This window comes from Canis lupus, chromosome 25 (genome assembly GCF_011100685.1).
Source record: "Canis lupus familiaris isolate Mischka breed German Shepherd chromosome 25, alternate assembly UU_Cfam_GSD_1.0, whole genome shotgun sequence".
NCBI lineage: Eukaryota > Metazoa > Chordata > Mammalia > Carnivora > Canidae > Canis > Canis lupus.
In genome coordinates, this window is record NC_049246.1 from 39374005 (window position 1) to 39391701 (window position 17697).

The window sequence follows — 17697 nt, forward strand, 5'->3', positions numbered from 1 at the left end:
AAGATATTCAAAGTACCAATAACTGGATTCTTCACCAAATCAATTAATTCTCCTTTTTTTTTTCAATCATCCATAGCCTTTTTTTTTTTTCCATGTTTCCAAATAATTCAAATATGTCACAAGTGTTAGGAAACATTTTATGTTGATTGAAGTGAATGAAAGCTTTAGAGACCTTCTGATTCAAGCAATGAAATGAAGAGGGGATACTTGTGGGTAGAATATTCAAACTAATGTGCAGGATAGCATCATCTTTATTCAAGAGAGCTTGCAGGACCAGTAAGCTAATACAGACTCTAGAAATGCTTTCATCTTTTTTGAAAAAAAAAATTATCCCAAGATCCTCATGAATCTAAAATAGCAACAGTGCTACTTACTTACTATGTTAAAGACTAGATTTGAAGGAGGTGGGCATGATAATATATCACAGTGCTGCTCCAAAAATCATCTAGAACACGTTATATCCTACAGCTAAGAAAAAAGAAAAATCCTTTAGAAAGTGAAAGATATTGTTTCTTTTGTCATGACTTGTGCCCACAGACATGCATATATACACACTTATTCAAATGGCAATATATCTGCAACTGAAGATGTCTCAGCAGAAATCTAGGTGGCCATTAATTAACATTTGGAGCAGAGATCATGCATTAGATGTATCTTCCCTCCATTTTTCTAATGACACATATGACTTCATCAAGATTAGTGACTCTGCATATTTGTTTTCATATTCTCATTCCTATTTTTCTTTAATTTCCTCTGGAAACTAGGATACCACTAATGGGTAATTGGTGATGCCCAGAAAGGAAGCTCAACCAGTGCAATGTGGTTGAGGCAAAGGATGAAAAAAATAACCTTAACGTGGTTTGAAAGAATAGAACTGATTATCCCAGAAAACTTTCAGGAAGTCAGGTGGGATCAGTCACTCTTCCTCTTTACAAAAATAATGTAAGCATTTAAAACCTGTTTTATTTCTCATGTATTTATTTATTTAGTTGATGTCATTTTTCGGTACATATTACTTAATTGTTGGCATACAAAACCCTCTTTTACCAAAGTCTCTATGTTAGAAAGAAAAATGAAGATTTGCCATGTGCTTTATTTCAATTTGGAGGTGGAATGTTGGATTTTGCTGACTCTATGCAAGTTCCTATCCAGAGCCTAGCTCCACAACTGGTAGCTCAGCTGACAATCCTCTGCCAGTCACCCATTCTCACCTACCCAACATAATCATCACTTTTTGCCCCTTGCTTCTCCACAGTTCATTGATGCAAGCAAGAGAAATATCTTCTTAGCTCTTAAGGAATGTTTCAGGCAAAATATTCCTTAAAGGCACTCTTTTTTATTTCAATATACAACAGTCAACCTCCAAATCCCTATCAAACACATGAGAATTTTATTAGCCTTAAATAATTATATTTCAAATATGATATACTCAAGTAGACCGTAAACGCTTCAAAAGCAGCAAGCATATCTTAAATAATGACCACCCATCACCGATAGATCATGGCAAAATGCTAGCAACATTGTAGGAAGTTAGTAGCTATGCCTTAATAGTTTGCCTATCAAGTTATGCTTAATCATTTCTTATCTATTTTATTTTGAAACAAAACAATCTCACACTTACAGAAAAGTGTTGGATACTGTAGAAATAACTCTCCTTTTCTTAACAATTCTTTTACTTTTTGAAAGTAAGTTGCCACCAGGATACCCAACCCAATCATCCCTAAATGCTTACTGTCATATTCTACAAATAAGAACATTCTTCCTTATAGTCACAATACTACCACCAAAACCCAGGAAATTAGAACAGATATATCATTGCCATCTAATTTTCAGTCTTCCAGTCAAGTTTTCCAATTAAACTAATAAAGACAAACAAACAAAAATATAGAAAAACAAACAACAAAGAAACCAACAAGACCTAGTTCAGAATCACACATTGCAATTAGTTGACATATCTCTCCAATCTCCTTCAGTTTGGAATTATTTCCCAGTCTTTGCTGATTTGCAAAACCTTGACATTTTTGATGTTTTCTCACAATTAGATATCCATTCCATCAGTAATATTGTAGAAATGATGCTGGTTTCTTCACATCAGATTATATTAGTAATTTAGATTTGTCTCATTCCTGTTAGTATTTGCTTTGATCACATTAATAAAGTAGTAACTTTCAGACTTCTCTTTGGTTATGAGAACCTGTTCAAATGGACATAAAATTATTTTGGAAAAAAAAAATTGGACAGTTAAAATTTCTCTAAGCAAATATGTGTATGTTCACATAAAGCACTTTAATTTAGGTAGTATCTTACCTCAAAATGATACCAAAGACATTTTGCATATATTAGAATAGCAATGAAGAAGACTGTTTCCTGTATACCCCATTCATCATCGCTACCTGAGATTTCTTCATGAAATAATGGAGAGGTTTTGCTGCCAATAGTGGTGATGATGATAGCAGTAGGGGTAAAGGGGGTAGGAGGAATTGGAGTGTGTATGGAATAAAAGATCTCTAGATCCACTCCAATATGCCCTTCAAAATGTTTACTGCTTATGTTTGAAATGCAGCCAGTCTCTGTGCCCCTAAGTTGGGTCCTCTGGGCCCTCTTGGAAGCTGCTTTCTCTCCTCCAACATCAGCCTTTCAATTCTGTCTGCTGTGGCAAGAAGGGGGAAGAAAGGAAGATATTACACAGTTTAACTTGTGTGTATTTATTATTATGCTGAAAATTAATGTTGATTGCTCTATCAAATTATATTAAATAATAAATATATACTATATGAAATATATATTACAGTAAATATTAATTATATCAAATTATATTAATTCCTATCAAATAATGATCACATTTCATAACAGAAGGAAACAGACTAATAAAATTATATTCCCTTCTTGTACTTGACACCATAATAAATCTAAATGGATTAAAGATTTACATATGAAAGTGAAATCACCAGTTTACAAGAGAAGTATAAATGGATATAAGCATGGGGAAGTTCCCACTAAGTGTGACAGGCACAAGAAAAAGATCAATACATCTGACTACATAAAAATTAAAATTTCTTTGTGATGAAATGCATTATCAATAATTAAAGGACATATAGGAAAATGTTTGCCATGTGTTTGAAAAACAAAAATCTAGCAACATTATTATGTAGATATAGTTTCAGAAACCAATTTGTAAAAAAAATTAACTCAAATTGGAAAGAAAAATGGCCTAAAAATATAAATATGCAATCCCCAGAAGAAAACACAAGTAGTTCATAAATGCGGGCAAAATCTCAGACTCACCAGTAATTAAATATAAAATTTAAGGAATAAAATACTAATCTTAGCCCTCATGTTGTCAGTGATGAATAAAGAAGAATATCCTAGGATGGGTAAAGGTATATATTTTCTAATTTGTCTCTAAACGTGCATTACCTATATATATTGCTTTAAAAATATTTCAAAATTGTAGAACATTTCATTGGTTGTGAATTGTATGAGTTTTTGCAGGAAACAGAAATAAAAAATTAACTCCTTTGACATTAAAAAGTGGTGTTTGTTTCCATCTACATAACCTTTTCATCCATATCAAGAAAAATAGCTGGTTGAACACAATAGCAAGAACTGTACATTTGCCAGTGATGATTGGTTATATATATCTACATGATAATGGCTATGAAGTGATTAATAATCATGCCTAGGAAATGATGTTCTGCTTAACATGTACTCAGGGAGTATTGTAGTGGTAAAAAAATTAAATACAAATTCCCCTGTTTCTTTGTATTTATTCCAGTGCCAGAATCTTCTAATGACCATGACTTTACAATGCATTTTAGATCCCCTTCAGTAGTCATATTTTCCAGAAGATGTTTGCCCATGATCCGCTATTTACATTTCCATATCAACTTCAACATCATTTGAATCATAATCTTGAAACAAAGATTTTTATCAGAATTGAATTAAATTTATATATTAATTCAAAGAAAATTGACATCCTCCGAAAACAATTGCCCATATCTCAGGTCTTATTTGAGCTTCAAAAAATTTGTGTACAATTTTATTCATAAAGATATTACATATTTCTTGCTATCCTTAGATACTTTAGTTTTGTTTCTATTATATTTTAACTGATTACTGTCAAATAGAATAAAAAGGTTTTGTAAATTAGTTTTTAAATGGCTTTGTGCAAAAAGCCCTCCATCCACCCAATTGGTTACCCTGAGGTATAGATATACAATCAAAAAATCGAATATTGACAATTTAGCCTGCTTTTTCTTATGATTACACCTCATTTTTGGTTGTTTTCTTCTAATGTCTAAGCAGGACCTCAAAGGATAGTGCTAGATAGTGATGGTAATGGTGAGATTCATGTCTTATTCTTTATTTTAATGAAAATTCACCCACTGTGATGCAGGTCATGGTTTAGTTTTATTATTCCCATCCTATGAAGAAAATATACATGATCATTTCAAAAATTTTTTCAACAGGAATGCTATGAAATTTTATCAGATGTCTTTTATATCGATTGTGTGAGTCACATGTCTTTATTTAACCTATTAACATGACTAGCTATATAAGTAGTTAAGTAGATTTCCTGATATTAAAACACATTTAATGAATTTTACATACTCATGTTTTATGTTTTTTAATGTAACACTGCATTGTAGTTGCTATAAATGTTGATCATAGAATATATGTTCTTTGCATTGTCTCATTTCTTTGGCACAGTTTCAATGCCCAGGACATTGCACAAAGTTCTTACATGATCGTTTTATGAAATTATTGAGACACAGAAAACTTACCCTGATGAGACCCTAGATTGGCAGTAACATCTTGTTCTATCAGCAAGTTCCTATAAGTCTTGGCCCATTCTTTTACTCTTTGACCATACATTTCAGATGGAGTCTCCATGATACAAATTAATGATCTATTTAGGATAATGAGAGAACTCCTGGATTGAGATGTACTATTTGGTTTATACTGATATGTTCCTTCCAAATTATCCTGGTAGCTTCCAGCAATAAATTTAAAGGAGAACACATTAGTGCCAGTACTCAATATTGGCATAGAAAAATATTTTTATAAACTACTCTGAACGATGAAGAAAAGAAAGTTGGCTAACAACCAAGGCATTGTGTTCCAGAGCTGGAATGTGATTCTGTAATATTTCCATTGTGGTTTTCACTTCTGAGTAATTTGTATAATTTGGAGAGCAGGTCATAAAACTCTATGTGGGGATAGGTTATCCAAGGTAACTTCTCTGTCAAAGGAGAAACAATATTAGTAATCGTAGACTCATAAGAGATTATGTGTTACCAGTCATTAAAGCTAATAAGGAAAATAGAAGATTGTTTCACATTTATGTACATGTGAATTACATATATGTGCATATGTATATATGTGGATATATCACATATATGTATAATAATATGATATATTATTCATTGGTTACAAAGGCACCTTATATACCTAGGCTTAAAATACTCAACTATTAATGTGATATTAGTGAAGAACAAAGAACAACTCAGCCTCATCTAAAAGCTTGTTTTAATAGAAACATTAACTATTTATATTCTGATACTGTTGTGGAAAAGCCTTACCTGCAAAAGAGTGAGCAGAGTTTGAAGGAGGAGATGAGGTTTGAATTAAAGAAATTCATAATTGTATCAATCCAGGACTGTCATTTATTACCCTAGCTTCTCAGGAACCAACAGTTTGTTATTGGATGCGAGGTGTTCTTATTTAAATATAAACATGAGTCTTAGCTGTAATCTGAAAGTTGAGCTGTGGTTAAAATGTGGGTTGAAAACTGTAAACAAGTTGGGTGAAAATAAATGAGGGCTTCTGACAAAGCTGTTTTAGGCATAACTGTAAAGCTGGGCGACTTTGTGTGTGTTCAGTGTTTTTCTCCTCCGGTGCCCTCTCACCATTCACTGGCATCACCATCTGCACTTCAGGTACTTAAATTCACCCCCGAAGCTCTTATTGCTTTATCAAAACCTTCTTCCAGTTTCTTCATTTGGAAGGTGAATGGGATTCCATGTTAATGAAGCTACATCCTACGCAGGCAAATCTGAGCCAGATAACTCTTTAAGGTAATATTAATCATGTTCACACTCTGCAGCAAACCTAGTGCTACCTCTGCAAAGTAAATACATTAATTTCTTATGAAATAATAACAACAAAAAGATGCTCTTGCATTTTAATAGAATTTAAAACTATAAATTAGAAAGCTGTAACTCAAGAGGCTCTTGGGTGGCTCAGCAGGTTAAGTAACCAACTCTTGGTTTCAGTCAAGTCATGATCTCAGGGTCGTGAGATGGAGCCTAGCATCAGGCTCCATGCTGGGCATGGAGACTGCTTAAGAGTCTCTCTCTCCCTCTTGCTCTTCCCCTCTGTTCTCTCTCTCTCTCTCTTTAAAAAGAAAAAAATAATTGTAACTGAAGTGGAGGAAATAAAGGGTTAACTCAGGATGTAGACTTGGTTCTAATAAGGAGGGGTAGGAAGTGTTTAGGGCAGAGTCAGGAATCAGATTCTTGTAGAATTCTTCAAATCCCTTCACATGTTGGTAACTTCATCAACCCATTTTCAAAAAGTTGGATCTATAATTTTATTTTCTTTTGTTTTCATAAGTGTGATAAATATACAGATTCCTCAAGAACAAAACAATAATTATAACTCAAGCTACCCCTTCAAAATTGATAGGAATTTTTTCTATCTTGTGGGTAGAAGCAGTGTGGCAAGTGGCTAACATTTCAACTATCCTGATAACAAATGACCATTCAGGGCAAGAATGAGAAGCCCAATACATTTCTGTTGCTTTATTTCACAGGGAGAGAGAAACAAATATTTTATATCAGTTTTTTTCATATTTTCATGAAGGAACAATTACATTTTTCTAGCATCTTGATAATTTTATCATTCCTGGGAAAATTGAGAGACATAACAAAAGCTGATGTCTTGAAATTATATAATCAAGATGTTCCAGCTCAAAAAAGAACAATACACAATCTTTTGCCCTTCCATAAAGTGGAATCAAATGTTCCTACAACTAGAGAGTATCAGAAACTCTTAAATACAGAATGTGGAATGAAAAAAAAAATTTAAAAAAATGTGGAATGAGGAAGTGAGTTGCTATAAAGAAAGTGGACTCAAAGTGGTATAGAGAGGAGGGCATGCTAAGAAGAATAGGCCACTTAAAAAGGGACCATGAGAATAGTTTAGAAAGGCCCCTTAAAACTAACTTAGGAAGAGTTGACCAGCCATCCAGCTGAATGATTGGAAGAAAGAGTCAAGATGATGCTGAAAATGAAAATATAATAAAGTTTAGAAAATCAAATTAAAAATTCCAATTATTTCCAAATATACTTATTGCCCAAATTATACATTATACATACACTGATATTTGGGGTCATACAACTAATAAGTTTGATGCTTCATTTCAAACTACAACATATTTCTCTCCATTCTCAGTCTATCTTCCAACTCGTTCTATTTTCATCTTTCTTCAATCATCCTGATATTTATCTGCCTTGTCATTCCAAATGAATGCACGCTACAGTCATCTCTGATTGGCTCAAGAATAGTGAGAAGGGAGGAAGTCAATCCAGTTTGGGATCTCTGACTAAAATGTCATTTTCATGGCATTCTTTATTTGAGAGCTTTTAGGAAGTGCAATTCTCAGCATAATGCCAACTGGTTGATCTCTGTTCCATGGAATTCTTCAGGAATGAGATTTGGAAATTCAGGAATACAGCCACATGGCTCGTGTTCCCTTAAGACCATAATGAAAGAGCAATTTGATTTTGGGGTAAGAGAAACCAAAAATAAACTTTCCTACATTCCTATTACTAAGTGTTAATTATTACATTTGGGGGGATATGACTGTTATCACAATAGTGAACTTGCAAGAGGAGAGTGTGAGAAGAAACAGGAGCTGTTCTAAATAAGTAGGCAGAGGATGTTTATGTAGGATATTCTAGCCAAAGGCAAATAGAAGTTTCTCAAAATGTTAAATATGTGCTCAAAACCATAAGAAGGCTGAGAAAGTATTTCCAAATGGAGACTGTGGGAGAGAAGAGTGCTGGACAGAATAGGAGAATAGAGCTAATTTTTTTTTTCATTTTTCTTTTGTTTATCTCATTTCATTGAGATTGGGTTACATTTGAGATTTCCCCCCTGTAATGCATGTGCAAGGGAAATTTTCCTCAAATAATCCGTATGCTTTGGATATGATATTCTCAGAACTAAATAGGTTCTTAGGTCCGTGCTGGGTGGGAAGCTGTGCTTCAGAATGCAAGGACACTGAAAGGATTCATCCCACTGAGATAGAATTGATGATTTATCAAGAGACAGGTTCACTTTCCTCTCCACTTTCTCTTCCACATGGTGAAATCAAACTAGGATTATGGTAAGACTTTTTTTTTCTCTCCTCAATGCAAATGTCAGCAGACAGTGTCAAAAAAACTAATTTCTATATGTGGCCAGCCAGCATAGTTAACCCAGTGGGTTTAGAAGACAGACAGACTTGGAGAATCCTACCGCCATTCTTTATCAGCTGTGGGACTTTGGATAAAGAACTCTACATCTTGGTGCCACAGCATCTCATCTATAGAATGAGAAGAGTAACGATGCTTATCTCCTGTGGCTGTGGTGAGCATTAAGTAAAATGACTTGGAGACAAGTGTTAGACACTGAACTGGTATATCCTAAGTGATCAATAAATGGGAGTTATCATTATTGTTGTTATTATCATTATAATTATGGAATTTGTGTGACTTTAATTATTAAAGTGAGAAATGAACAGTATTTTCCCACATCCCAATTCCTTATTATATTATAGCTTACTTTTTTCCAAGGAACTCAGAATGTTGCATCAATAGAACTTTCTTAATTCTAAGTAGTTTTTATTTAATTGTGAAATATGAACTTTTTGCAGAGGAATATAATTAAAGTTCACTTTATAACCGTATTTTTTTTATTAAAGGTTTAATAAAAATATTCCTGGTGTTATAAATCTCTAGTTCCAATTTGCAAAAACCGATCAAAAAGCAATTACCATAAAAAGCCAGTCAACAATATGAACTAACATTAATTATCTTTTACCCAATTATAAGTGGGTGATAGATGATTTAATATAAAAATCTTATACTTCTTTTTATCATTTTGTTATCATTCTTTTTATCATTCTGTTATCATTCAGCGACAACCAAATTTAGAGTGTCAGCTCTGTATCATCATTATTTTTTTTAATTCATAATTTTTAAAGATCTAAAGCCTGTTCAGGACATCGATAAATATATGCCAACATTTGTATGTATATATTTTTATATTATATATTAAATATCATATATTTTTTCTAATGTATAAAATAACTTAAAAAGAATCTTTATATTTCTATATGGTTCCTTTACAGAGACAGCTATGGCTCAGATATTTTTAATATATCATCTCTGGATTGTTATAATCTTTCCAATATTTTTACCTCTGGGATTTTCATTAAGAGCTTCAAAACAACTGAGATGTGTATCTCAATTTTTTTCTTGTCTATGATATAGAAGAATAGATAGAAGGAATAAATAGAAGGAATAGAAGGAATAAATAAGTGACTGAGGGATTAGCGAATGAATAAAAGAATATTCTCTTCTAGTGCTCTAAGCCTGTTTATGTCTTAAAATTATTGACTTCCTGACTCTTTCTTGCCCACAGTGGCCCAAGAGACATAAAGAAATATCCATACTCAAGAAGAAACAAATGAAGTAATTCTTGAATTTTTATTTAATTTTAATTTTTTACAATCTACTCCGTTCAGCAATGGTAGTGCTTATCAGAAGGTAGCCATTCACTGAGACAACATTTGCCATCTGTCATAGCACCTCCCACCTCTTGCTCTCCTCAGGTTAGGCTGTTTCCTTGCTTTGCTGCATCTCCCTCAAGGGGATGCTATCTGGTTCAGCCCTGCTTTATCATTTTGCAACACCCAGTGCTTTCCTAACCTATCTTGAATGATTCAAAAATCTATATGTACAAACCCAAAGTCACACATCAGGGAGGTATATGACTTCATTATTCAAAAGTTAAGTAGATGTTAATTCAATTTACCATTACATGATGGCAGTATGTATAGGGATGCGGGGTGGATTAAAATATAGCCAACATTTCTCAGGATACTTTTCATCGTTTTTTTTTTTTTTAAGATTTATATATATTTTTAGAGGGGGGATGCAGGGAGTGGCAGAGGAAGAGAAAATCGTAAGCAGACTCTATGCTGAGTGAGTCTGGAGCCCGGCTTGGAGCTCAGTCTCATAACCCTAAGATCATGACCTGTCCAACCAAGAGTTGGACACCTAACTAACTGTACCACCCAGGGACCCCTACTTTTCATCACTTAAATATAGTATGTTCAATTTTCTCTATTCATATATATAGATTCCATCCCTTAGCTAGTTGCTATTGTTATCTACATTTTATTTTCTCATTTAGATAAAGGGTAGGATCCTAAGATTGATACTCCTTTTGATAATAATTGAATGGGCTGCATCTTAGTATTTCATCATTGGTGCTTCTGGGATTCCATGACACAAAGGAAAAAATAGCCACATGGAACATGAAATCCATTTTATTGATAGCTACTGCACACTCAATATGCCTTCTCATGCAAGACTTCTCTGGAAAGACTGGGACTCGGGCTGAACTTGAAAGTGCTGTTTCATTCACCCTTTATTTGAATCAGGAACAATTGGCCTGTAGGTGAGGTTCCTAGTCCATTTACCCAGCTACTCAATGGCTCATGCCGTGCCCCTATGGCAAAGAGGAAAGGAAGGAAAGGCACCTCTGTTTGGATGCTGGAAGCAATGAGTGGCTTGCCTAGCATACCTTTTAATACTTACAGCATGGTAATTCTTCCAAAATCCTGGGGTTTGGTCAATAAAAGTTTCTCCATGGGCAAAATGACCACGTAAGTTAGAAGCATCCTTCCCACACAGCTCACGATTATTAAGTGCATACTAAGTGCCAATCCCAAGTTCTCACCTATCAACTCACTTGCATTATTTTCTTTAATCCTGATAAGAACTCTAAGAGATAAATACTCTCTTATGACTTTTTAACAGATGCAGAAGTTGAGGCTCAGAGAGTTAAACAACTTGACCAAGGTACCATGGTTCATAACCATCAGAACTAGAATTTTCATTCAAGTCTGGCTGACTGTGTGTGCTATTTCTAAACATTATGATGCATGCTCTGTTTGGCCAATGGTTGTCAAGAAACTATGTTGCATGTCATTTTCCTTTTGAATATTTCTACTGTGTCCACACTGGCAAATCCACTACTTTATTTCATCATTTGACAAATACATTGATTAAGGATTTCCTGTTTGACAACTACCACATGAGTCCTCAGGGAACCAAGATTGAGCAAGGAAGAAAAGAATCCTGTTCTGGAATCAATCTGAGAAGACAGGAAAATCAATAAAATAAAACAATAGCATTCAATAATTGTTTTCCCCATAATGGGAAAACACAGGTATCATCTGGGTGCTTAGTAGTAGTACACTTTGTATCAATCCACTACGCTTGGAATTCATCATTCTTAAGGTTCATAGAATATTGTTTCTTTAAACACTTGAATAACCATGCCAGGTACTGAAATGATATAAAGATGATCTCTTCTCTACAAAAAACAAAAGTTAGTTGATGAAAGAGAAACACAGAACAGCATTCTAGGAGAAATATTAGAAAGGAAAAACAACCAGTTAACGTGAACCAAAAAAAAAAAAAAAAAGGAGGTTTTGGTTCTAGAGGTGAAAATGGAAGGCTCTTCCTGATAACTTCTGGATTTCATGCATTTCCTAGAGAAATTGTGTTTAGTAGACATGGGAATCGGGAAATTTACTTTCTATTCCTATCTTGGCCACCAGGAACTTGGTCAAGTAATTTAACCTTCATATACCCTGTTCCTTTGTAAAATGAGAGGACTGTATAAGCAGATCCTAAGTGGGCCTTCTGGCTCTGATGTACCATGATACTAACTATTCAAGAAAGCTGATTAAGTCATCATTGTCACTGTTTCTTCATACAGTGGTTTAAGCTCCAACTACCTTTTTATATAATAAGCTTTCCCTCTGCCTGGATTAGAAATATCCCTACTGAAGCATTTCTGGAACTTCTCAACAAGTCAGTGTCTTAGCATTCCAGGTTGCTTTAGTCTTCACGGTTCCATGTCCTGAAAAATATCTACCTTTCCTATCTTACATGCCACTACTCTATCAAAAATCAACTAATCAAGTAAAAGATAAATATTAGTTCTAATCCACTTAGTAATAAAAACTCCCATTTTTCTAAAAATATAGAAATTCATAGGAATTCTATAAATATTAAAGTTATAAAAACCCTTCGTCCCACTTAGATCACAACTGTAAGCACATACAGCTGTATATATCAATCAACCTCAACCAGGGATGGTTTTGCATCCAGGAGACATTGGGTGATATCTGGAGGCATTTTTGGGTATCACACTAAGGGTGCTACTGGCATCTAGAGAGAAGCTGGGAGGGCTGATCAACATCATACCATGCACAGAATAGCCTCCTGCAACAAAAAATTATTCATTCCACAATGTCAATAGTTCTGAGGTTAAGGAACTCTGGTTTAGATGGTACCTGGACTTCTAATAGAAAGCCATTATTCTAGACCATGACAAAATGCATAACAGGTTTCTTCACTCCCCCTGCTCAAGTTTATTATTAAGAAAGTCATGACTCTGTTCTGATGAAGCTCTCCTTCTCCATGCTTGGGCAAAGGTCAATGTTGACTTCTCTTCCTCTCTCCCATCACAATATTCATAAAAGTAACCTGATTGCCAGCATCTTCTACCAGTATAGGACACAGGATGAGAGGGCCAGACCCTCATGAAAGATTCCAGAATAACCAGGGAAACTTTAAGCTGAGAGTATCTTTCCAGCTTCTCAAACCAAGGCAGATCCTGATAGCACTACCAGCTAGAGAGGGTGTCGCAGTAATCAATTTCTATTCCTAGTACCATACTGATTATATTCCTATATAGATTAGTAGTGAAATGCAGAGTCTAGAGTCAGAGGTACCGGGTTCAGATTCTCTCTCTTCTGCTCCCTCTTTTTTTTTTTTAAGATTTATTTATTTATTCATGAGACACACACACACACACACACACACACACACAGAAGCAGAGACACAGGCAGAGGGAGAAGCAGGCTCCCCACAGGGAGCCCAGTGCGGGACTCAATTCTGGATCCCAGGATCACACCCTGAGCCAAAGGCAGACGCTCAACCATTGAGCCACCCAGGGGTTCCTTCTGCTCCCTTTCTGTCTAGTCTTGGACACATGATTGTACTTAATCTCTGCACCCCAATTTCATCATCTTTAAAGAGGGATAATAGGTGTGTCTGGTGGCTCAGTCCATGAAGCATCTGATTATTGATTTCAGCTTAGGTTGTGGTCTCAGGGTTCTGAGATTGAGCCCTATGTCAAGCTCCTTGTTAGGCATGGAGCCTCATTAAAAGTCTTTCTGTCCCCCACCTCCCTCTCTAATAATAATAATAATAATAATAATAATAATAATAAAAGGCAAGAAAGATAACAGTAAACCTCTCCTGGTGAATTATTGTGAGGATGAAATGAGTTAATATACATAAAGTGTAAGCCATAGGTACAACTTAGCAAATCTTTCCCTGTTGGAGCAATTCCTTTCATGTTATGGTATCCTTGGTCCTCAGCCATTCATGCAAGCTTTCTAAGAGTCAATAGCATCAAAAATTGTGGAGTTTTTTTCCTTTGAATTTTAGGTGGTTTTTTTTTTTTAATTTTAGGTTTTATTTTTTTAAAAGATTTTATTTAATTCATGGGAGACAGAGAGAGAGAGAGGCAGAGACACAGGCAGAGAGAGAAGCAGGCTCCATGCAGGGAGCCCAATGTGGGACTCAGTCCTGGGACTCCAGGATCACACCCTTGGGGGAAAGTAGGTGCTCAACTGCTAAGCCACCCAGGCTGTCCTTGAATTTTAGGTTTTAAAGTATATCTCCGGGGATGGGGTGGCGAGGCAAGATGGCAGAAGAGTAGAGTCCCCAAGTCACCTGTCCCCACCAACTTACCTAGATAACTTTCAAATCATCCTGAAAACCTACAAATTTGCCCTGAGATTTAAAGAGAGATCAGCTGGAACACTACAGAGAGAAGAGTTCACACTTCTAACAAGTACAACTTGTTTTTAGCCACTCTGCACTGAGCAAAATGACTAGAAAGAAGAACTCACCACAAAAGAAAGAATCAGAAATAGTACTCTCTCCCACAGAGTTACAGAATTTGGATTACAATTCAATGTCAGAAAGCCAATTCAGAAGCACAATTGGAAAGCTACTGGTGGCTCTAGAAAAAAGTATAAAGGATTCAAGAGACTTCATGACTGCAGAATTTAGATCTAATAAGGCCGAAATTAAAAATCAATTAAATGAGATGCAATCCAAACTGGAGGTCCTAACGATGAGGGTTAATGAGGCAGAAGAACAAGTGAGTGACATAGAAGACAAGTTGATGGCAAGGAAGAAAGCTGAGGAAAAAAGAGAAAAAGATCATGAGGAAAGGTTAAGGGAAATAAATGACAGCCTCAGAAGGAAAAAAATCTACATTTAATAGGGGTTCCAGAGGGCAGTGAAAGAGACAGAGGACCAGAAAGTGTATTTGAACAAATCATAGCTGAGAACTTCCCTAACTTGGGGAGGAAAACAGGCATTCAGATCCAGGAGATAGAGAGATCCCCCCATTAAAATCAATAAAAACCATTCAACACCCCAACATTTAATAGTGAAACTTGCAAATTCCAAAGATAAAGAGAAGATCCTTATAGCAGCAAGAGACAAAAGATCCCTAACTTATATGGGGAGAAGTATTAGGCTAACAGCAGACCTCTCCACAGAGACCTGGCAGGCCAAAAAGGGCTGGAAGGATATATTCAGGGTCCTAAATGAGAAGAACCTGCAGCCAAGAATACTCTACCCAGCAAGGCTCTCATTCAGAATAGAAGGAGAGATAAAGAGCTTCCAAGATAGGCAGAAACTGAAAGAATATGTGACCACCAAATCAGCTCTGCAAGAAATATTAAGGGGGACTCTGTAAAAGAAAGAGAAGTCCAAAGAAACAATCCACAAAAACACAGACTGAATAGGTATTACGATTACATTAAATTCATATCTTTCAATAGTAATTCTGAACGTGAATGGGCTTAATGATCCCATCAAAAGGCTCAGGGTTTCAGACTGGATAAAAAAGCAAGACCTATCTAGTTGCTGCCTACAAAAGACTCATTTTAGAATTAAGGACACCTACAGCCTGAAAATAAAAGGTTGAAGAACCATTTACCATTCAAATGGTCCTCAAAAGAAAGCAGGGGTAGCAATCCTCATATCCACGATAAATTAAAGTTTATCCCAAAGACTGTAGTAAGAGATGAAGAGGGACACTATATCATACTTAAAGGATCTATCCAATAAGAGGACCTAACAATAGGTTAGGCATGAATATTTATGCCTCTAATGTAGGAGCTGTCAAGTATATCAATCAATTAAAAACCAAAGTTAAGACATATTTAGATAATAATACACTTATACTGGGAGACTTCAACATGGCTTTCTGTAATTGACAGATCTTCTAAGCACAACATCTCCAAAGAAACAAGAGCTTTAAATGATACACTGGACCAGATGGATTTCACAGATATCTACAGAACTTAACATCCAAACGCACCTGAATGCACATTATTCTCAAGTGCAATAGAACTTTCTCCAGAATAGATCACATACTGGGTCACAAATCAGGTCTTAACTGATACCAAAAGATTGGGATCGTCCCCTGCATATTTTCAGACCATAATGCTTTGAAACTAGAGCTCAATCACAAGAAGAAATTTGGAAGAAATTCAAACACGTGGAGGTTAAAGACCATCCCGCTAAAAGATGAAAGGGTCAACCAGGAAATTAGAGAAGAATTAGAAGGATCATGGAAACTAATGAGAATGAAGATACAACCATTCAAAATCTTTGGGATACAGCAAAAGAAGTCCTGAGAGGGAAATACATCGCAATACAAGCATCCCTCAAAAAACTGGGAAAAACTCAAATACAAAAGCTAACCTTGCACCTAAAGGAACTGGAGAAAGAACAGCAAATAAAACCTTCACCCAGTAGAAGAAGAGAGACAATAAAGATTTGAGCAGAACTCACTGAAATAGAGACCAGAAGAACTGTGGAACAGATCAACAAAACCAGGAGTTGGTTCTTTGAAAAAATTAATAATATAGATAAACCATTAGCCAGCCTTATTAAAAACAAAAGAGAAAAGACTCAAATTAATAAAATTACGAATGAGCTTTGTGCAGTGGCAGTATCATAGCCAATGAGGTTTATCCGAGGTACAATTGTTGCTAATTGAAAATAAAATCACGAATGAAAAAGGAGATATCAACAACAATACCAAGGAAATACAAACGATTTTAAAAACATATTATGAGCAGCTATACTTCAATAAATTAGGCAATCTAGAAGAAATGGATGCATTTCTGGAAAACCACAAACTACCAAAACTGGAACAGGAAGAAATAGAAAACCTGAACAGGCCAATAATCAGGGAGGAGATTGAAGCAGTCATCAAAAATCTCCCAAGACACAAAAGTTCAGGGCCAGATGGCTTCCCAGGGGAATTCTATGAAACGTTTAAAGAAGAAACCATACCTATTCTACTTTAAAGATAGAAAGAGATGGAATACTTCCAAACTCGTTCTATGAGGCCAGAATCACCTTAATTCCAAAACCAGATGAAGACCCCACCAAAAAGGAGAATTATAGACCAATATCCCTGATGAACACAGATGCAAAAATTCTCAACAAGATACTCGTCAATAGGATCCAACAGTACATTGAGAAGATTATTCATCATGACCAAGTGTGATTTATCCCTGGGATGCAAGGCTGGTTCAACATTCGTAAAGCAATCAACCTGATCAATCATATCAACAAGAGAAAAAACAAGAACCATATGATCCTCTCAATAGATGCAGAGAAAGCATTTGACAAAATACAGCATCCATTCCTGATCAAAACTCTTCAGAGTGCAGGGATAGAGGGAACATTCCTCAGCATCTTAAAAGCCATCCAGGAAAAGCCCACAGTAAATGTCATTCTCAATGGGGAAGCACTGGGAGCCTTTCCCCTAAGATCAGGAACACGACAGGGATGTCTACTCTCACCACTGCTATTCAATATAGTACTAGAAGTCCTAGCTTCAGCAATCAGACAACAAAAAGAAATAAAAGGCATTCAAATTGGCAGAGAAGAAGTCAAACTCTCCCTCTTTGCAGATGACATGATACTGTACACAGAAATCCCAAAAGACTCCACCCCAATATTGTTAGAACTCATACAGCAATTTGGCAGTGTGGCAGGATACAAAATCAATGCCCAGAAATCAGTGGCATTTCTATACCCTAACAATGATACTGAAGAAAGAGAAATTAAGGAGTCAATTCCATTTAAAGTTGCACCCAAAAGCATAAGACAACTAGGGATAAACCTAACCAAAGAGGTAAAGGATGTATACCCTAAAAACTATAGAACACTTCTGAAAGAAATTGAGGAAGACACAAAGAGATGGAAAAATATTCCATGCTCATGGATTGGAAGAATTAATATT

General features: G+C 35.5%; 1 pseudogene; it reads left to right on the forward strand.

Annotated features, from left to right (window-relative positions):
- Nucleotides 1-16375: 16375 nt before the first annotated feature.
- Nucleotides 16376-16459, forward strand: LOC119866009 (annotated as a pseudogene).
- Nucleotides 16460-17697: the final 1238 nt, after the last annotated feature.